This window comes from Elaeis guineensis, chromosome 7 (genome assembly GCF_000442705.2).
Source record: "Elaeis guineensis isolate ETL-2024a chromosome 7, EG11, whole genome shotgun sequence".
NCBI classification, from domain to species: domain Eukaryota; kingdom Viridiplantae; phylum Streptophyta; class Magnoliopsida; order Arecales; family Arecaceae; genus Elaeis; species Elaeis guineensis.
This window is the reverse complement of record NC_025999.2, coordinates 79,334,380-79,355,663: the sequence shown is the minus strand read 5'-3', so window position 1 is coordinate 79,355,663 and position 21,284 is coordinate 79,334,380. Positions and strand designations below refer to the sequence as shown.

The 21,284-nt window shown below is 37.5% G+C and overlaps 1 pseudogene; it reads left to right on the top strand.

Annotated features, from left to right (window-relative positions):
• Nucleotides 1–13,634: 13,634 nt before the first annotated feature.
• On the top strand, nucleotides 13,635–19,754 carry LOC140851016 (selenium-binding protein 1-like; annotated as a pseudogene).
• Nucleotides 19,755–21,284: the final 1,530 nt, after the last annotated feature.

Here is a 21,284-nt window from a genome sequence, read left to right as displayed (position 1 = left end):
AGTAGATATAGCCACCCCTAGCTTGTACATCGAATGGACCACATACGTCAGTGTATACTAAGGCTAATATCTCAGTCTTCCTTTTTTCTTGTCCTACAAAGGGCAGCTTGACCATTTTTTCTTGAAGACACAATTCACAAATTGGATAAGACTCAGAAATCAATGATTTGAGAAGATATCTTTTACCAGTTTGTTGAGTCTGTCCTCTTCAATATGGCCTAGCCTAAGGTGCCACAGATATTTTTGGCTAATTCTATCTCTAAGTCTCTTAGACCCTATAACATTCATAATTTACTCATTAATATTTACACTCGCATCCATATGTAAATGATAAAGACCGTCAATCAAGAAAATACATGCAATAATTTATTTTTGAAATAAATCGAACACATGTCTTTATTGAAATAAAAATTATAATTATCTTGTGCTAGCACAGATATGAAAATCAAATTCTTACTGACTACAGGTACAAATAGTAGTCTTTAAGAAGTAAACTAACTCCTAACGATAATCGTAGAGGGTTGGTCCCGACGGCCACAGCAGCAACCCTTACTCCATTGTCGATCCAGAGAGTGATCTCGCCTTCCCTCAGCCCTCTCACTTCTTCAAAACCTACATAGAAGTGCAAAATGAGTACTTGATCTAGAATCTAAAATCTAACTAGAAAAAGAGGAAACTGTTAGATTAGTTTCAATAACGAGCATATCGATGTACCTTCAGAATGCCCATCCTTCTTCTTGCTCTTGACAGTCACCAGGTAGGTCGGATAGTTTCTTCTTCAATGGCCTTCGATGTTGCAATGAAAATACTTTTTCTTATCGTCAGCCTTCTTCAGAACCTATTTCTTAGGCTTGGCCTCATTCTTTTGCTTCTTTGCAGGCTTCTTTTTCTTCTTGAAAGAAGACTTTCTTTTGGAGGAAGCCACTCCACAGTCAAAATTGTACCCCTCAAACTCTTCAAGATGCCCTTTACTGTTACCAGTATGTTCAGTAACTCAGATAAAGTCCTATCAATTTTGTTCATATGGTAGTTCATGATGAACTACCCATATAAATCAAGAAGAGACTGGAGGATCAGATCCACCTGTAATTTCTTGTCCATATTCATGTCGAGCTTCTGAAGATTCTTGATGTCCTTGATCATTATCAAACAATGATAATTGACGAACTAGCCACCACGTATTTCGCTTGAAAAAGTCTCTGAGAGACTTCAAAGCAAGCTGTGCAACTCTGCTCACCATACAACTCTTGTAATTGAGTCAGTATTTTTCTGACAATCCTCATGTCTTCATGCTGTTATTAAAGATCATTGGACATGGATGCTAAAATATAATAGTTTGTCTTGTTATCCTCATCCATCCACTTCTCAAATGCGGCATATTGATCAAGGGATGGATGAGCAGGTAACACAGGCACAACCTGGTTAAGGACATAGGTGAGTTTCTCAAAATTGAGAATGATTCTCAAATTTTGGAGTCAGTTTTTATAATTATCGGTCAATCTATTGGTATCTAAGATACAAGCTAAAGGGTTGGAACTCGACATGGTTATCTGTAGAAAGAACAGCTTCTAGTTAGATTTTATACTTATTAAAATATTTATTCTAGAGACTTTAAAAACAAACAAAGACTCTCACTATTTTCTCGAATCTTCCACACTCCTCAGGTGGAGAAACAAAAACCTATATGCGATTGATTTCGAATGGATACTGTGGTCCCATTAATCTATACATACATCACCTAATAGTTATTAGTGAATCCAGACCAATGAGTGGACAATATTTTATCCATTGCTTCACGAAGTAAGATGCAGTGTTCTTGGTCTCTAAGTCCTGTGGCCTTACCTAACAGTTATTAGTACATTTCTTAATTAAGACAGACCCATCGTTCACCAATGGATGCAAAGCTATCATTGAGACCCTCACCTAATAGTTATTGGGTCCAACCCTATCTCTATCCTGAGACATCAAATGTTAATAGAGTGGTTGTACCTTTTTAATGCAACTGAACTACTGTAATCAGTCGAGAACGATCAACACCAAGAAGGCACCCGTATCTCTACAATGATGAAAGATCTCTAGACTTAATATTTAATGAGAAGATTTAGATTTAAATCTCTTCTAAATCAGCAGATCTGATATTCGACTGATCAAATTTAGATCAGCACATCAACATGTCCAACCAGCTTAGTCGGTATGAATGAACTCCAGTCAACAAATAACCTAACACGAAACTAAATCTCCCAAGATGGCCAGATAAGTTAAGATGAGTGGGGGTCCCCCAGTTGCTTTTCTTAGACATCAATCAAAATTGATCAGGTCAGACAATGGAACCAATTAAATAACCATCATCTAAATACTTACCTTAGACACCAAATTGATCAATTAGAATCGATCAGGTTAACCTATTGAAACGAGCCTGAACCATTGAGCTAAATTTGATCTTGAGTCAATCAACTCATTAAAATATGAATGGATGCGATCAACTATAACTAAACTCGACTTTGAGCCCTTTGACCTAATCTTAATCAATCATTGATTAGGTTCAATCAACTGCTCAAAATCAACAATGGGTTCTAGCCTGATCTAATCAATTTGATCCTAATTGTAGTTTGATCACTAGACCTAATTTGTTCAACCCATACTCAATGCAATAACATAATTTTAATTCAAAAATAATTTTTAGATTATGTTTCATTGCATGCATTAGTGGCTTATGATCTTGAAATATTTTAGATCTAAATCTAATGTCATATATCATATATATGTAGTTTAGATCTAAACTAAAATATGTATCACATATATATCAAATTTCAGATCTAAAACTAAAATTATACATATCAAATATATATAATTAGATCTAAAATAATGATTAAAATATTTTAAAAATATCTTTTCAAAAATTGATTCACATCAAACTAGGACAACTTTTCAATATAAGGGTAAACCCTATACAGGAAATTTATACTAGTTTGATGTAAACTTTTAATCATTCTAATTTCATATCTAAACATAAAATAAGACATATCATATATGCTAATTTTTAGATCTAAAAGATTAATTTAATTATTTAAAATAATTTTTCAAAATGATCAATCTTTGCTAGGACAATCTTTTCAATATAGGGGTAAACTCTATACCAGGATAACCTTATACCAGCACAAGATCAATTTTAAATCATTAAAACTTTTTGATCTAAGATAAAAATTATATTATATATGTCTTTAAAAATCAATGGCTCTGATACCATAGTTAGAAAATTAGATAGGATGCATGTATAGATTTCAAAATCTTTACAAGAGCAGTGGAAAAATAATTGGTTAAATCTTTTAACCCCACATGTATTAGATCTTTTCTAATCCTACCCAAGCTCAGAAGTAAAGACATACATATAATCTAAAAATAAAATAAGTATGAGATCAAATCTCAATACCTTAGTGCGGATAGAAATTCATCACGATCGATGATTCAGGTTCGAAGGTCTCGAGCCGCATACGTATTCGATCTCTACAGGTATCCATCGAGATCAACCTCGAATCCTTCTTCTCATGGTAGATTCTTTTTGAAGTAGGATCTTAGCCTTTTAGAATCTCTATTAACTCTTTGATCTTGATTATGGAATCAACTCTTGAACTGTAGCCCTTTTTCTCTTCTTTCTCGCTGTAGAAGAAAGCCTCCTCAACTTTTAGGTGTAGAAAAGTGGGATGCCAAACCTTTAGGCATTGAAAAGAGAAGAGAGAGGGTGTAGCATGGAGAGGAGAGAGAGAGATCTAATTTTTAAATAAAAATAACTAACTATTAAAACCCTAGGAGACCTCTTTATATAGGTCCTTCTTTGATCTAAATCAGGAATCAATTAACTTAAAAACACATCCTTATCTCATAATGATTTTATCTTTTTAATCTGATTTTTTTTAATTAAAATCAAACTTAATTGGTAGGACATCAGTCTTTTTTGGTAATCATATGAGACGCCCCATCAGATAAGGCAATCTGAGTGGATGCCCTATGGAATATAGCGCAGGTGGTTGGGGTGCCAACCCTTGGCACCCCATTCAAAGGTTTTCATTCAAGAGAGGGGGCATGGCCCCTCTCTTTCTCTCCTTCCACATCAAGCCACAAGAGGAGGCGGGCCCCTCTTGCATTATCCAGGGGTTGGCGCCCCTTGATCCTACCAAAAATGGAGGAAGGCGCCACCCTTCTTTCCAATAATTTCACACACACATTAGGAGATAATGAGAAGATAATGAAGAGATAATGAGGAGATAATTTAGCCAACTCATTGACTTAATCTAATCCTCTAGGGCTCACAATTAAGCGCTCAATAAAATCCAAATAGATTTAGGTTAGGTTCAAGGCTATGGACTTGATCTAATCGAAGTCTCGAGAAGAATTAGGTTTAACCATGTACTAGCATGATTCTCTTAAACCCAATAAATTTTAATAAATTCTAACCCAATTAAAACTTTATGAGTCCAATTGACAAATTCAAGATTAAATTCTTAATGTGTGATCCCATAGGTTCCATTCTATTTGGTAGTGAGATATATTATGATCTGTATCACAATATCATCAAAATTTTGATGGATTAGAATAATTTTAATTCTATCCTTTAAAGGTCATCGATCATCAAGATGATATCTGATGAGTCTCACAATCCACTAGTGACACCTAGCAGTATGTAGTGGTAACTCGGTAGAATAAAAGTATGAACTCTTAGGTGCAGTTATCATATAATTCAGTCCTTCTATCATGAGTTTCGACTTGATGGAGGACATGAAAAATTCGTCAGACCCATTATCAGTCATATGCTAGAATTGGCTCAACTCGAGTTCATTTGTAAATCCTGTGAAAACTCTTTTTCAGTATTCATACTTGCTTTGGTCAAAGACTTTTTGAACTCAGTCTCATGAATCGCATATAACTTCTCTTTTTTTATCAAGATCGATAAATTTTATTAGATGCATCCTACTCCAAATAGTGAACTGAAACCTACTGAAGCCAACATACAAAGTAAGAACCTGAATAGCTAGAGACCAAGAAAATGTGCAGTCAAACTCAGTAGCCTCACTGCGAATAGCCAATGACATCGTAGGTCAAAAGACTACTCACACCGCTGCAATATCGAGAAGATCATTGACGATGAGTAGATATCCATATGATTTCTCGTGTTGATCACGCTCAGTACAAGTTATTCTCTAACAACCACCACACCCTCACTCCAGTGTCTATATACTACAAATCCGAGACTCATCTGTCCACAAAAAAGGTGAACTGTGCATCGATCTTGATTGGATTGATTACTGTCCTTTATGATGATCTTTTGATCAAAAGTATTTAGAAATCAACTATTAATTAATGTATGTCTCAAATTTTCAACACTTTGAGAATATACAAAAATTATCTTTGTTAATTTTTAGGATAAATTATGGACACATAAATATGATTGAAATAAAAAAGTCTTTTATTGACAATAAAAAGTTATAAATATAAGTTTAATCTCTGAAATTATAAAATATGTCAGCCAACAACTAGTTTCTAGGGCACAACTCTAACATGGTCACCTAGGAGCTCACCAATCCCATATTCTATTGAAAACTTTATCATCAAGTGGTATGTTGAGACCATGGCTAGGAGCGCATTTAGACTTGATCATCCAAGGATGGCATTGTAGGCTAAAGGGATCCTAACAACTAAAAAGTTGAGCTGCACTGTGGCTTATTGGGATGTCCGATTTGTAGCTTTTAGAGCATGACTATCCCCTCCACAAGCACGGCATTCCTAGAGAAACTAACCAATGGCGAGTCAAGCCTTCTCAATCAGTCTAAGGTAAATTCTTCTTGAAGATTGCATTATAAAATAATATGTTGGTTGAACTTCCATTATCAACTAAAACATGACGTACATCATAGTTCATGACATTAAGAGATACAACTACTGCTTCATTGTATAGAAACTGAAATCCCTGAGTGTCTTCTTCGAAGAATATTGTTACTTCCTAGGTCTTCTGCCTCTTAGCTAGAGCTGCTAATCCTTCCATCATGTTGCTGACCTACCCTCCAAGACAGTGTTTATTATACTAGTAGGTCAATTTTCTGTTGGTTCTTCTTACCAAAGTAGTCCGAAAGATGAGATGGATCCAGTGGAGCTTCACATTGCTCTCTTCGATACTTTAGAAATTTATCCAGTCTCCGCACCTGATGAACTCTTCGATCTCATCTTGTACTTGGATGCATTCTTTAGTATCATGATCGTGATCTCGATGGTATAGATAGTATTTATCGGAATCATGTCAGATTGGCTTGGTCGACATTGTCCTTGCTCTCAATAGCTACTCCTTTATCTCCATCAATATTTATGCCTTAGAAGCATTCAGAGGAGCGTAATTGGTGAATCTCCTAGGTGATGATGTGTTCCATCGACCTTTAAGAGGAGTCCATATTGTTGGTTCTATGGTGGGATTCTAGATCATCAGCTCTGAAGTAGAGTCCTGAATCATCGGTGACGATATGGAGTCCATGATCATTGGTTCTGAGGTAGAGTTCTTGATCGTTGAGTACTTAGGTGATCCTTCTACTTTGGTGGCTCTATCTATCTCCACGCTCTTCCCTTCTTGCCTTTAACCTTGTTGGAGTGCTGTATAGTTCATAGGCTTCCTCTACATTGGCATACTTTTCTATCCGAGCTAGCATCTTAGCGAAATCCTTCGGATACCTCTTTTTGAGCAAGAAGAGAAACTGATACTTTAAAATCCACCATTCCAAACGGTCATCACAACCAACTGATCAAGATTGTGCACTTCGAGTGTAGCCGCATTGAAGCAGCTCACATGAACTTTGAGGGATTCTCCTTCCCTTTACTTGATGTTAACCAATGATCCCAATCCTTAGCACCACTTTTTGCTATTGACAAAGTGAGTGGTGAAAGATCAATTGAGTTGCTTAAAGATATGGATGGAGTTTGGCTTCTGACTGGAGTACAAGTGCCAAGTCTCTTTTCGTAGAGTGGAAGGAAAAACCTAGCATAGTATCCCATCGGTGGCATCGTGCAAAAGCATTAGAGCTTTAAAGCTCTCAAGATGGTCTATAAGGTCAGTTGAACTATTGCAAGCTTCCAGCTGTAGCATCTTGAAGTTAGTAGGGATTGGCTCCTATATGATTTTTGTGATAAAAGATGGGTCGGTGTTAAAGCCAAGGTCACCATCTTGAGCTAGGGCTTAGTTTCATAGAACTTTGATTTACTAGTTCATCTCTTGAAGCCTGTGATCCATGTTGCATCCTGAGTGGTGTAAGTCTTTGAGTGCCGAGGTGGAGATCGAGGATGAGATCGATCCAGGTAGAGTCTCTTCTAGATTGCGGGGTTGAAGATCATTTCTTTTCTCGAATAGGATTTTGGGTTGGCTGTGATGACTCTGCCTCTCCCATTCTGGGCTATGTGGAGGTTGAGCGATGCTGGTTAAGGTCCTTCCCTAGGTGCCTCATTAGTCTACTACATTACACAGTAGCAGCCAAGGTCTGCACATGTTGTACGAGTAGGTTGAATTGATCAGGATTCACCCCTTGGTTGGGAGGATGGAGGCGGCACCTTTATATATTACAAGGGCACTCGAGAGTTGGCAAGGACTCCAGCCACTCTTGAAGCAGTAGCATTGGAGTAGCATGACTAGATCCCTTTGCGTGGTGCCATAGTGATTGAACATTTGCTCCTTGCAACTTCTTATAAATGGATATGAGATGTGGCTAACACTCGATAGTGGTAGTGGTTTTGTAGGAGTTGGTGTGGTACTTTCAAACCTTGAGAGGCTACAGGAGGAGACAAGATATTGACTCTGAGAGGCTAGGACAGAAGTGGTCTTAGGGTGGAGGCGGTGCATAGCTTCTACGAGCTCGAGGTTTAGACGACGAAAATTTTGAGAGGCTTGGTTGGGGCTCTAGATATCTGGAGATACAAGATGGAGCAAGGAACCAAGTAAAGAGCTGAAGACTGGAGAAAATACAGTTTCAGGGTATTGGATGACTCAGATTGGGACTGGATCGATCAAATCGCAGGACATGCCAGACAGAGAACTGTGTCTCAGGAGTTTTGGCACAGCACGTAGGTTAGTCGACTAAGTCTCAGTCTTAGTTGACTAAGTCTCAAGTTAGTCGACTAAGTCTGAGACTGAGTCAGCTCAGTTGCATGGGCAGAGCACAATGGAATTTTGCATAGGACTAGGATTAGGTTTTGATCCTAGGGTTCTTAAGACTTGGTTTGTGAGGTTTTAAGGAGGCTAACCAAAAATTTGGATTGAGGATCAAGTCCAAGTGATGAGAGCATGTGAGATATGGGCTCGATGAGTACTTTCGTATATTGGGTTAGCCTAGAGAATTTTTTGGGTTCGAATTTTGGTCTATGTACATAGTATATATACTTGTATATTGTAAATCCTAAAGTAAGAAATCAAAAGAGCATGTTCTCCTGAGAAAACCTAGCCACCATCTCTCTCTTTCTCTCTTCTCATGTTCTCATCCACAAGGCATGATCCAATCAAGGCTTCCGCATTCTCCTTTCATCTTCTTCAGATTTTTTGGATTAACACCCAGGTTCCACGCAAGATATCGGTCAGCCGCTAGTATCAAAGAGTACCAGGCTCTTACAGTTGGTATCAGAACATGGTTGAGCATGGAGAAGGAAGAAGAAAAGATCAAGGAGTTGTCTGCAGCAGAGGATCTGCAGCAAGGTTTTAGATATAGGGTTTTTCTCTGGATTTTATGAGGAAGAAGAGATCTAGGGGCTACTGCCCACCATCCCTAGTTAGATAATTTTAGATCCATCTTTTGTGTTGTGTTTGATTTGGGTTGATTATAGAGAGCAGTGGGATTAAGGTGGGATTTGAAAAATTTTGACGGTAAAAGAAGTTTCACCATATGAAAGGTGAGGGTAGAGGATTTGCTGGTACAAATAGGATTGGATTCAGCCTTGGAGGATAGGTAAGGGGATGGATGACAAGCAGTGGGTGTCTTTAGAGACAAGGACATGTGCCCGATTAGAACTTGTCTAGCATATGGCATGTTAGAAGAGAGATCATCCTAAGGTTTATGGTCGAGGTTACATATGTTGTATATGAAAAAAAATATATGCAACAAATTGATATTGAAGAAGTAATTGTTAAACCTTCGGATGCAAAAAGGTGAGGATGTTGTGGGGCATAATCAGCAGTTTGACGAATGAGCATGAATTTACTCAATATTGGGGAGGAGCTTGAAGAGGAGGATAAAAGCTTGCTGCTATTATATTCGCTATCCATGAGTTTTGATCCATTGGTGATGATGCTGCTGTATGGTAAGGAGATACTGGTGTACAAGGAGATCATATCAGTGCTAAGTCTAACGAGTAGTAGAAATAGATGATGAAGAGGGAGGTCTTTTTGAAGGGTCTTGCGGTGTCAGAGAGATCCAGAAAATGAAGAAAAAGGGTGAGCAAGTGGGATAAAGACAGTCTCAGGAGGACGGTAGCAAGGAGGCTAGAAATACTACAGGGGTGATGTAGCCGGATATTGTAAGTGGGAGTGTCTGCTTAGGAAGAAAGGAGGAGAAAGGATTAGCTCAGATTTCACTGGTTCAGTCGCTAAGTCAGAAGAATCAGATGAGCTCTTGGTAGTTTCAGAGGAGCCCGCGAGGTGCGGTGTATCCGAGACGGCTTCAGAGGGATCCACAGAATATGGAGGGTCTGAAGAGATAGCGACGGGGTTCATAGTGGCAAGCCCAGTAGAACAGCATTGGGTGGTTGGCCTTGAGAGACTCAATTATAGAGTCAGTTTCTGTGGCATCAGGGGGACTTCAGTTTCTAATGGAGCACCGGACAGAGGTAACTTCACAGGTGGAAAGGATATTGACATGAGTTCAGAGCGGAGGTGCTAAAGGAGGATCGATATCCCAGCACCAATGTCAGGACTGCAAAGAGCCAGATGGAGCGGAGTGTGTAGGTGGAGCAATGTTGTTCTGAGGAGATCGTGTCAAGATATGCAGTGAGTGCCGATGTAGGAATGTTGCAGTTTCTCCAAAGAAGTCCAAGACAATAGTTAATGCGACTGTCGAGCAGAAGGGTGCCTAAACATACTCCAGGGTGGTGCAAAGAGCAAGCCAGGGTCTTCAGTAGGGAGGCAGTCATCCCAAAGGCTGAAAGGGAGCTCAGCAGCTGAAAAAGATTGGTAGAGGCAAGGATCGCACAAGGGGCTGTCAGGGTGCACATCGATAGTGGGATCATACAAGAGGACATTGTCAGGTGTGCCAAAGCTTAGACGCTCCAAAAATAGAGATTGTAGGATTGGTGTGGTGTTTCTAAGCCTTAGGAGGCCATAGGAGGAGTCAAAGTGTTGACTCTGGGAGGTTAGGATCGGATTTTGGGTCCTAGGTCTAGGACAGGAGTGGGCCTAGGGTGGAACGGTGTATAGTTTCTATGGTTTGAAGTTCACGCGACGAGGACTTTGAGGGACTTGGTGGGCTCCGAATATCTAGAGACACAAGGTAGAGTAAAGAACCAAGCAAAGGACTGAAGATTGTAGAAGAATGCAGTTTTAGGGCACTAGAATTACTAAGTCATAGGGTGTGCCAGACAGAAAACTATGTCTCAGAAATTTTGGCATGGTATGTAGGTTAGCGATTAGTCTCAGTCTTAGTCGACTAAGTTTCAGGTTAGTCGACTAAGTCGGCTCAATTGCACGGGTAGAGCACAGCAGGATTTGTATGGAACTAGGATTAGGTTTTGATTCTAGGGTTCTTAAGCCTAATTTATGAGGTCTTAAGGGGGCTAACCAAAGGTTGGATGAGGATCAAGTTCAAGGGATGAGAGCATATAAGATATGGCTTGGTGAGTGCTTTCATGCATTGGGTTAGAATAGAGAGTTTTTTGGACTCGAATTTTGGTTCATGTACATGGTATATATACTTGTATATTATAAACCCTAAAGTAAGGAATCAAAAAAAAATTCTCCTAAGAAAAACCTAGCCGCCATCTCTCTCTTTCTCTCTTTCTCACATTTCCATCCACAATCCATGATCCAATCAAGGCTTCCACGTTCTCCTTTCATCTTCTTCAGATTTTCTAGATAACACCTAAGTTCTACATAAGATATCAGTCTGCCGCTGGTATCGGAGAGGTACCAAGCTCTATAGGCTTGACCTGTAAAATAAATACTTGACTGGAGTTGGCTCTGGTGGGGATCCTTCAATGCTCAAATCAAAAGATTAGGAAATAAAAAAAGAGCATGTTGTTGGAAGAGAAATGATTGTGCACCTCAAGAGTCTCCTTTTGCCCCTATTTATAGGCAAAGCGGAAATACCATGATGAATTTGAAGAATTAGATGTTAATCTTACTTTATTGGGCAAATATATTTATTATTTCTGTCTATTTGTTGAGATACATCGTGATCTTTTATCTTATCTACTTACGGCAAGCTATTAAGTGGATTTCAAAATTTTCTCAGCTGGCATAAATCGGATTACAACATCAAATATATTATATTTTTAAAACCAGCTTGGATCATCTTGAAGAATCTCGAGTCAGTAAGAATTAAGATCGGGATGGACCAAGGTTATTTGCACATCGATCTCAACGAGAAAATTTTTTCATCCATATCAGTAATGCACATCCATTTTCCGTGGGTAAATGAGAAGAAAGAATAGGTAGTTCTAATAATAATGATAGTACAATACTATTATTGGCCTATACCCCACGTGATCGAAATTGTAAATATTGTTTTAAAGCTTATCATATCCAATCTCAACACCCATAGACCACTATCCGATTCTGTTTTGTATAATCTAATTTTGAAGCATAATAATCTATTAGGTATTACTCACCTCACGTAGTAGAGCTCCATAAAAAAAATAATAAAAAGAAAATTTACTTTAATATTTTTCTAAATAATACATTATATGAATTAATTTCAAAGTTGCTAATTGGATAGTATTCTTATAAAATACTTAGTTGCATGTATATTTTTCTTTTTCTTTTCTTTTGTATATATCCATGCTATCCAATGGTGTTAAGAGATAATAGCTTAAAATTAAATAATGAATACTCTAATAGATAGATATATAAAAAAAATTATAAGAATATATATAGCAATTTTATAAAATATTTATATATTTTATATATTTAAAAAATATAACTCAAAAAATTTTATGATTTACTATGAAGATTTATTTTTCTAATAATTAGCTCCTCGTTATCTCTACTAGGAAAAGGTTAAAATAATTCTCAATAACTAAGGTTTCAAATCTAATAATAACTAGCACTTATTTGAATGACAATTAGCATAAAAGTACACAATATGAGTTCTATTTCAAGAGTAAAAATTTATTGAACACAATCCAGCTGTATATGATTTGATTTGGTTTTAAATTTTTATTTAGTATAATTTTTAAATTTGTATTACCTGTTATTCAATTATTTTATTAAATAATTTTTTTTTCAATTCTAGTATTTTATTATAAAATTTTGAAATCAAAATAGTTAATATTAAATGTATATATTTATAATTTTTTATCTTATATTTGAGAATTTATTTATTTTTTTATGATATAAATTATATTTAAATTTTCATCATGTCCCCGCCCGGGTACCATTCTTGCCATCCATTAATCGCCGGGTACCATTCTTGCCATCCATTAATCGCCCCGGACCCTTACCATTTTTAATAATCTTTTCCTTATGTCTTACCAGAGGCAGAGCGTATTACGACCACCCTTTTTCCCAGGAAGCCGCCCAGGTCCACTCCACCCGATTTAAAGCCGCTTTCGCAGTACATGGCCCTATGACCCTCTTCCCCAGCCAATCAAAAGGATCCACGTGGTAAGAACCGCGCCACCGCCTCTCGGCTGACCCAGCGCCTCAAATGCACCAATTATTGCATGCACCAGGTGCATGTGAACCAGCGGAATCCGCAATGCCGAGGCCTTTTTTTTTGGTAAAATACCAAAAAAAAAAAAAAAAAAAGGCGCTGATTGCTCTCGGACCATCGTTCGCTCACTAAGCCCCTGTCCCAGGAATCATCCAGGTACACTCAGTTAACCCCTTGGACCCGCATCCATAGCCAGTCAGAACGAGCCACGTTATAGGAACACCTCCTCCCAACTGTCACCATCTTCTTATAAATAGGCCTGCTTGCTCTTGGCCCATCGCCCTCCCTCCTCTCTCTCCTCTCTCTCTCTTCTCCTCTCTCGGTTTCGAGTGGGATTCCAGATCTTGGAGTCTGTCCTTCCATACGGTGAGTGAATTGTCGTTTGATCTATAAAATCGAGATCTTCTTTCGTTTCTTTGGTCTTCTGAGGATGGGCTGCAATCTGAGAGATAGCTCTGTTTGATTCTTGGTCAATCGTTTTTGGTTGGAATTTTAATGTCTTACTTATTGCTGTTAGAGTAGATTTGTTGCTATCATGCATAAAGTTGTCATCTTTCCTGCTTCTTGGTCTTTGGAGGGCGGAGTTCTTCAGGGAATAGGATACGTCTCTTTGTTTCCTTCTCGCTTGAGTTCTTTTGGATGATTTCAAAACTTGATGGTGCTTTACTATTTTCAATAGATTGGTCGGAACAGTCCATAAAAGTGGGATTGTGTTGGTTTGCTTGCTCTTTGCAGGATTGGGGCGATTTGGAAAGACACAACCCAATGGCTGGTGCGGTAGACGTGGCGCAGTGCAAGAACAAAACCTCTCCAATGGTACCGAGAGAAAGGCTTGCTGCGCTGGCAAGGGGCCAGGCTACGCGTCACCCTCAAAGCGATGTCAGGGACCAAGAGAGACATACTCTATGTCACTTGCATCTATCATGGTGAAAATTCTATCCTTTTTTGGTTATTGGATTTTTTGTATTTAGGGTTCAGAAAATGTCACCCCGGGTTTGTGCTGTTTTGTTTTTGGAAGGAGATTGTTGTTTACATCTTCTTAGCTGGGTGTTACTGCGTCCTTGGTCCCGTATAAGTATGCAAGATTTATCTAGTGTATAGCTTATTATTGCATCAAAGCCCTGCCCTTTGTTCTGAAAAGTGTACATTTGTTTTTTGTGGAGGGTGGGGGGACTAGAGTGGTCCTTCAATTTTTTGTTTTTAAGTCCATATTTTCTCAAAGTGCTAATTGATTTTTCCCCAACTTGGTATAAAGAGACTCAATATTTAGTTACCAAAAAAAAAAGGAGACTCAATTATTTCTTAATTTTGTCTTAGCAAGTGAACAGTGGCACTAGTAACTCTATCCGAGCCACCATTATCTAGTTTCACATGTTGCATGCAGTAATTTGGAAATATACTTAACTCAACTAAGCCTTATTCCTAAACTACTTAGGGTTGACTACAGTAATTTGGAAATATCTAACCTCAAATATTATTTTTTTCAATCATATGCAGGAACTGAAATAGAGAAACCCGATTACTTGGCAACAGTGGATGTTGATCCTAGCTCACCGACATATTCTAAAGTTATCCACAGGCTGCCTGTGACCCATGTAGGTGATGAGTTGCATCACTTTGGCTGGAATGCCTGCAGCTCCTGCCATACTGATCCATCAGCGGTTCGGCGTTTTCTGGTCTTGCCTTCTTTGGTGTATGTCCAGTTACTTTGTTGCTCATTCTACATTAGCAAATAATATTTCTTGGAGAGTTGATGATTTTTATTGTTCCCCTTTCCATCTGTTGCAGTTTTGACATCTTTTGAATTCTATATGTGATATAGGATTTTTTTAATTCTGAACTACTGCAATTGGTGGCCATTGCTTATCTGTACATGCTGGAAGGTCAAGTCACTGAACATGATTGAAGGCTTTTCATATGATGAAATTCTATATGGGATGATAAAAGTATTTACTCTTGGTATTGAGTTTGCCAATTCAACCATTTCAATTGAACTCTACAGAAAACTTTGATAAAAGCATGTGGCTGATAAAGGAATACCAGGTCTGTTGCCTTAGAAATATGTGGTCTTCTAACTGCTCTAGTGCACTTTATTACAAGGAGATTAAAGATTAGAAATCAAGGTTGGTGGGGAAAAAGAAATTAAAATGTTTGCCCTTTCCTTGGTTCACCACATTAGAGGATAAGAAAACTAAATGTATTACTGTACTCTATTAGGACGTCTTGTTTCGGAAAGATCAGAAGTTCATATCAGCGGGGAAAAAGGAATCAAGATGTTCTTTTAATTTATTCACCTTGAATATAAAGGAAAAAATTAATTGTTCTATCTATCCTCATTGAATACAGCATGTCTTCAATATAAATGAAGTGTCTAATTATATTATAGTGTGTATCACTCGAAGCCATTGATAGTGCTGATGCATGACTTGGTCCTTCCCATGAGAGGATTTTGCTTTGCATTTTCATGCTTCAAAGTATTGTTTTTATTTTCCTTTTCCAATCAGTGATAATATGGCTTACTTCTCCATTGCAATCTGCTATCTTCTTCTTCTTTTTTTCTGTTTCTTTTCTCATAGATGTAAGGGAGTAGAACCCACTCACTCCTTCATAAAGGAAATAAAAGGCTTGAACAGTTACAATTTGTATATCTTGGAAGATTTCATTCCTGAGATGTTATTGTTCCTCTATTTTTTCAGGTCAAGCCGCATATATGTGTTGACACTGCAACGAATCCAAGAGCTCCATCTTTGCATAAGGTGGTTGAGCCGACAGATATTGAGGAAAAAACAGGATTAGCATATCCTCACACTTCCCATTGTCTTGCATCTGGTGAAATAATGCTGTCTTGCCTTGGAGACAAAGATGGAAATGCAGAAGGGAGTGGCTTCCTTCTCCTAGATTCAGATTTCAATGTGAAAGGAAGGTGCTACTCTTTACTTCACTTCGTCTCAAGACATATAATCACGAGATATCTTTCTACATACCTCAACCACAGATTGCTATGCGCGTGTTGATGGAGCACCTATATTTATCTGGGGTTAACCAAGCACATTGATGCCCCATCCTCCTCCCCAATTAAACTAGCATGTTTGACTCTTGCTTTACAAAATCATTTTCTATAATACTTAATAGGTTATTAGAAGCAAAGTAGATCAATGAGCTTCTTTACATATGAATAGTGTAGCAAGATTTTGATGATCTCGACCCTTTTCCATTTCCTACTGGAAAATTCATGAGGTAGTGCCTGCAAAATGATATCAAGTTGTTATTCAAGTCTATACTTCACTTTGCATGTTATCTATTTGCATTACATCTGAAGCTTTCTCTATCTTCGTTTTCCAGCATGATGGATGATGGTTATCATCCCTTTTATGTTTGTCCATTATTTCCATTCACTTTGAAGTTTACTCCTACATGGTCAATTCTCTATTTCAAAAGGGCTACCTTAGATGTTCTTATTCTCTTTTATGTGATGACTCTAAGAAGAATTTCTATCCATGTCATGATTTACATCTTGGGAATTTGATTCAGGTAAAATCGCATGGAAAACCTTTTTTTTTTTTTTTTGGATGAAACACATGGAAAACTATAATGTTTAATTTTGCACTTCATGTGCACTATCAGGTTTGCCTTTTTTAAGACATTACGGATTCTAGTAAATCTGGAATGTAAAGTAGGGGAGTTGTATAGCTTTGATTTAAACAATCAATGAACAACAGGTTTATGATCTTTCCCTATACTGTATAAAGCTTAAAATTAGTGTTAAAATATCCTTAACTAATAACATCTTAAAGAATAAAAAAAACACTAGATAACTCAATTAGATACTTTTTGGATCCAAAAGTCGCTATCTCCAACTTGTATAGAGTCCTTGAAAATCTCCATTATGCTATGTATCTTCTGGTTGGTGCTTGATAAAATTTATAGTTCAAATTCAAAACTGATTTGAAGCTCTGTTCCATTTTTCTTGAGAAACATGGTCAGAAAGCCACCTCCCAGGTTTGAAACCAGGACTTCTCTCAAGTAGGATAGGAGTGCCAACCGGGTGTTTCTCTATTCAATGTAGCAAGTAATCATGCAGAAATTACAGACTTAGGTGCCACCATGCAAACTTAAGCATTAATACAAGTTAAATAATAGAACTGCCATTTTCTTTGGTTGGAAAGATTGTTTATAGTGCGTGATGTGGTTATCATTGAACATCTTATATGCTTTAGCTTCATTAGCTGCATCATTGGGTATTTGCCTTTTCTTGAAAACCCTTTGGCTTAGACTTGGCCATTGTGCCCCAGACTTCATGAGTTTGATGACTTGAATGCTTTATTGATAAATTTTAAAACTTAACTTTTGATTATACCAAGGTACTTTGATACAAAGTTGACCTGAATGCTCTGATCACATATATAGTTTATCAATTATGTACTTCTGGAATTCCTCCACCTTACATTTCTTTAAAAATGACAGTTGGCCAAACACAGAAATGTAAATTTCTCTCTCTCTCTCTCTCTCTCTCTCTCATGCATGCGCACTATGTGTGTCTCTGTGTATGCATGGGTGCATGCATGTGCCTGTGTCCACTGATTTGTGTACTCCTTTGTGTGTGCCTGTGCATATACTGCATGCATATTCCCTCTGACCTATACATAAAGTGCATCAATCTTTTTACTTTTCAACATGTATTAAAGCTTTCTGAATCATCATCTTATGCTATAATAATTGGAAAAACTTGAAGGCTGCAACACATCATCATCATTAATTTTTCCTTTCCAAGGCAGATGATGTGTTAAGGTGTTGACAGAAGCCTGTCTTTTGCTCGAGTTTATTGTCATTTGAGTGAATTCATTTGATTCAAATATTTAGCTTCCCATATGGTTTGATCTGACTATATATTGTTAGCACTCAGGTGGGAAAAGCCAGGTCACAGCCCACAGTTTGGCTATGATTTCTGGTACCAGCCTCGACATGAGACCATGATTAGTACATCATGGGGGGCTCCTGCAGCTTTTACAAAGGGCTTTAATCTTGAGGATGTTAAAGACGGATTATATGGAAGACACCTCTTTGTATACAGCTGGCCTGGTGGTGAATTAAAACAAACATTGGACCTAGGCAGCACAGGGCTCTTACCCCTAGAAGTCAATATCAAGTCTATTTCTCATTCAAGATCAGGAATATACCTATATAAGCACATTTTAAAAGTCATTTCTATTTTTTCCAGATAAGATTTCTCCATGACCCTACCAAGGACATCGGCTATGTTGGCTGTGCTTTGAGCAGCAACATGGTGAGATTTTTCAAGACTGCAGATGGAACCTGGAATCATGAGGTCTGTCCATTCTCTTTGATTTTTCTTGTCTTCTTTTCTAACCAACCAGAGATTGATGTTGCCTGGACTCTCATATTTAACACAACATACCCATGTTGACATGATTTACAGACATGCATGTGTGTGACTCTTAATTATATGTGCAAAAAAGAAGAAAGTTTAGAAGGTTTTGACTCTTGGATATGCACTACGTAAAACTTGTATTTGAGTCGATGTGCAATGTTCAAATTAACATCAATCAACTTTCAGTATTTCATGTTAGTCACTATTGTCCGGTATTTTAAATCCTTTCCTTCCTGAATTTGCTTTTACAGGTGGTGATATCTGTGCCACCACTGAAGGTGAAAAACTGGATTCTCCCTGAAATGCCAGGACTGATAACGGACTTCCTCATCTCGTTGGATGATCGCTTCCTCTACTTTGTTAATTGGCTGCATGGGGATGTTAGGCAATACAACATTGAAGATCCTGCTAAGCCTGTGTTGAGCGGCCAAGTATGGGTGGGAGGACTCCTCCAAAAGGGGAGTGATGTAGTCTACGTGACAGAGGATGGGAAAGAATTGCAGTTTGATGTACCTCCTATCAAGGTGCGATTCATGCATCCTTTAGTATCACATCTAATTCCATTGTTTTAATGCTGTATTTAACCATTAGTGCTGTAGTATATACTGTTTTTTTTTTTTTTTCCACTGTAATACCATGCTTGATTTGAAACTAAAGTGTATCCAAACTTTTGGTTGTGTTCTAAAATGACATCTCTACTGTGACTGAACAATGTCGACTTTCATTGCATGAGTTATTACTACAGACAGATAAAAGTATGGTAAGCAGAGTACAATAAAAAAAGATTTATAAAATTGAAATTTGTGTATTTTGTACAATATTCAACTCAGTGATGAGGAAATGCATCCACAAATTTGGTATTTTGTATCTTTGAAAACATAAATATCATGACTTCCAGGTAAAATAAAACAAGCCTTGGAGGCTTGTACCCATAATTCAAGCACTTGCATAATTGATAAGCTATTTAAGTGATTGCATACTAGTATGATTGACTATATTTAACCAAAATTCTCTTTATCAGGGAAATCGGCTCAGAGGAGGGCCACAGATGATCCAATTGAGCTTGGATGGGAAGAGATTGTACGTGACCAACTCCCTCTTTAGCGCGTGGGACCGTCAGTTCTATGGTCTGGATCTTGTGAAGAAGGGCTCTCATATGTTACAAATTGATGTGGACACAGCGCGAGGAGGGCTGACGGTGAACCCAAACTTCTTTGTTGATTTCGGGGCTGAACCTGATGGCCCTTCACTGGCCCATGAAATGAGATATCCTGGTGGGGATTGCACTTCTGATATATGGATATAAATATGTGCAGCTTCTCTAGAATACAATGGAACGCAAAAATAAATTGATGGTAGATGGGTTGGGGGCATTGTACAGCAAGACTCTTTAATTGACTTCTAATGAGTCCAGAGAAAATGATGTTGAATAAATCCTGGGACCATCTTCGTAATCATTGAGACAAATAAGCAGTTGCACGCAATCTCCTGGATTTCTGTGTTGGCAGCGGCAGAACCAAAATTTACTACGCATGGTTTTTAGGTTGATAATGTTCCCCATAAAAAAAAAAAGAGATTTAGCAGTATTTTTTATTAATAGATATAAAAATTTATTGGTAAAACAGGTTTTGGATAGCATTTTTTCGAATCTGCTGAGTAAAGACTTATCAGTTCAATTACTAGAAAAAGTTTTTTTTTTTCCCAGCAGTCATATGGTACCATTGGAAAACGTCCAATGAAATCAAAATGCTGGGGAAGTCTTAATCTTTTGAAAAAAATTTAATTTTTATCTGTATTCAGTTAAGACCATTGAAAAAGATTATATCTTAACCAGCGATCATTGTAAACCCTAGAGAAGGTATATATTATATGGTATAATTATAACTTACCCAAAAAAAATCTCACCTTCCACGCACGCGACACTTCTTCTTCCACATGATTTTGTGCTGGCTCAAGCAAAAGTGCTCACCACAAGCTATCGTGTCTGAGGATAAAGTCTCGAGGCGATCGATCGAAGTCATGTCTTTTTCTGTTTTCAAATACCTCCCAACCCCTATTCCCACTTTTCTCTATTGTATTCCTACGAGGTGAAAGGAGAGCTCGCCTTGGCTTTCATTCAATTTCTTTCTCCTTGGTCCTCAAAAGAGGCTTTTTAGGGTTTGAAAGGACCATCTCCTCTACTATAAATTCTGAATGGTCAGTTCTTCTTTTCTTAATGAAAGTTCAGTAGATTATATCTAGGGCTTATCGGACATTAATGTATTTTCTGTTATGTTCTAGAATGTTGCTTTGTCAAAGTTATTTACTGCTATAATTATTTTGCCATAGATTTTCTATGTTTACAATTGCTTTGTTGTTTCAGTTTTCTAGACAAAATATTAATATTTTGGGTGTTAAATATATAGTCATTTTTTTGTAACTAAATGATGAAGAAATCAGTAGAATACAAAAAAAATTATAGAAATCTTTTCTCCTAAAGCTCTGCTATAGTAATTTAATCTGCAAAAAAATTTATTCCATATTTTCTTTTCTGATTTTTAACCAACAAAAGTGGTATCAGAGTCATGGCTTTCTTGTCAAACCAAAACAACAATGCTTCTTTCTCAATTATTCCAATTTTTTCTGGAGAAAATTATGAGTTTTGGAAGGTGAAAATGAGGACACTTCTTCTGTCAGAAGGGCAATGGAGTATTGTTACCAAAGGATTCAATGAACTAGAAAATGAAGATGAGTTATTAGGAGAAGAAGAGAAACTTGAGGAGAATAGAATGAAAGATGCCAAAACTCTTTCCACGATTCAAAAGGGGGTCTCTCCTGCCATTTTTTTCAGGATTATTTGAGTACAAACATCCAAAGAGGCATGAGAGATTTTGCAAAGAGAATTTCAAGGAGATAATTGAGCTATAGCTATCAAACTTCAAAATTTACGAAGAGAGTTTGAGAATCTGAAAATGAAGGAGTCTAAGTCTGTCAAAGGCTATTTCTCAAGCATCATTAAAATTGTAAATCAGATA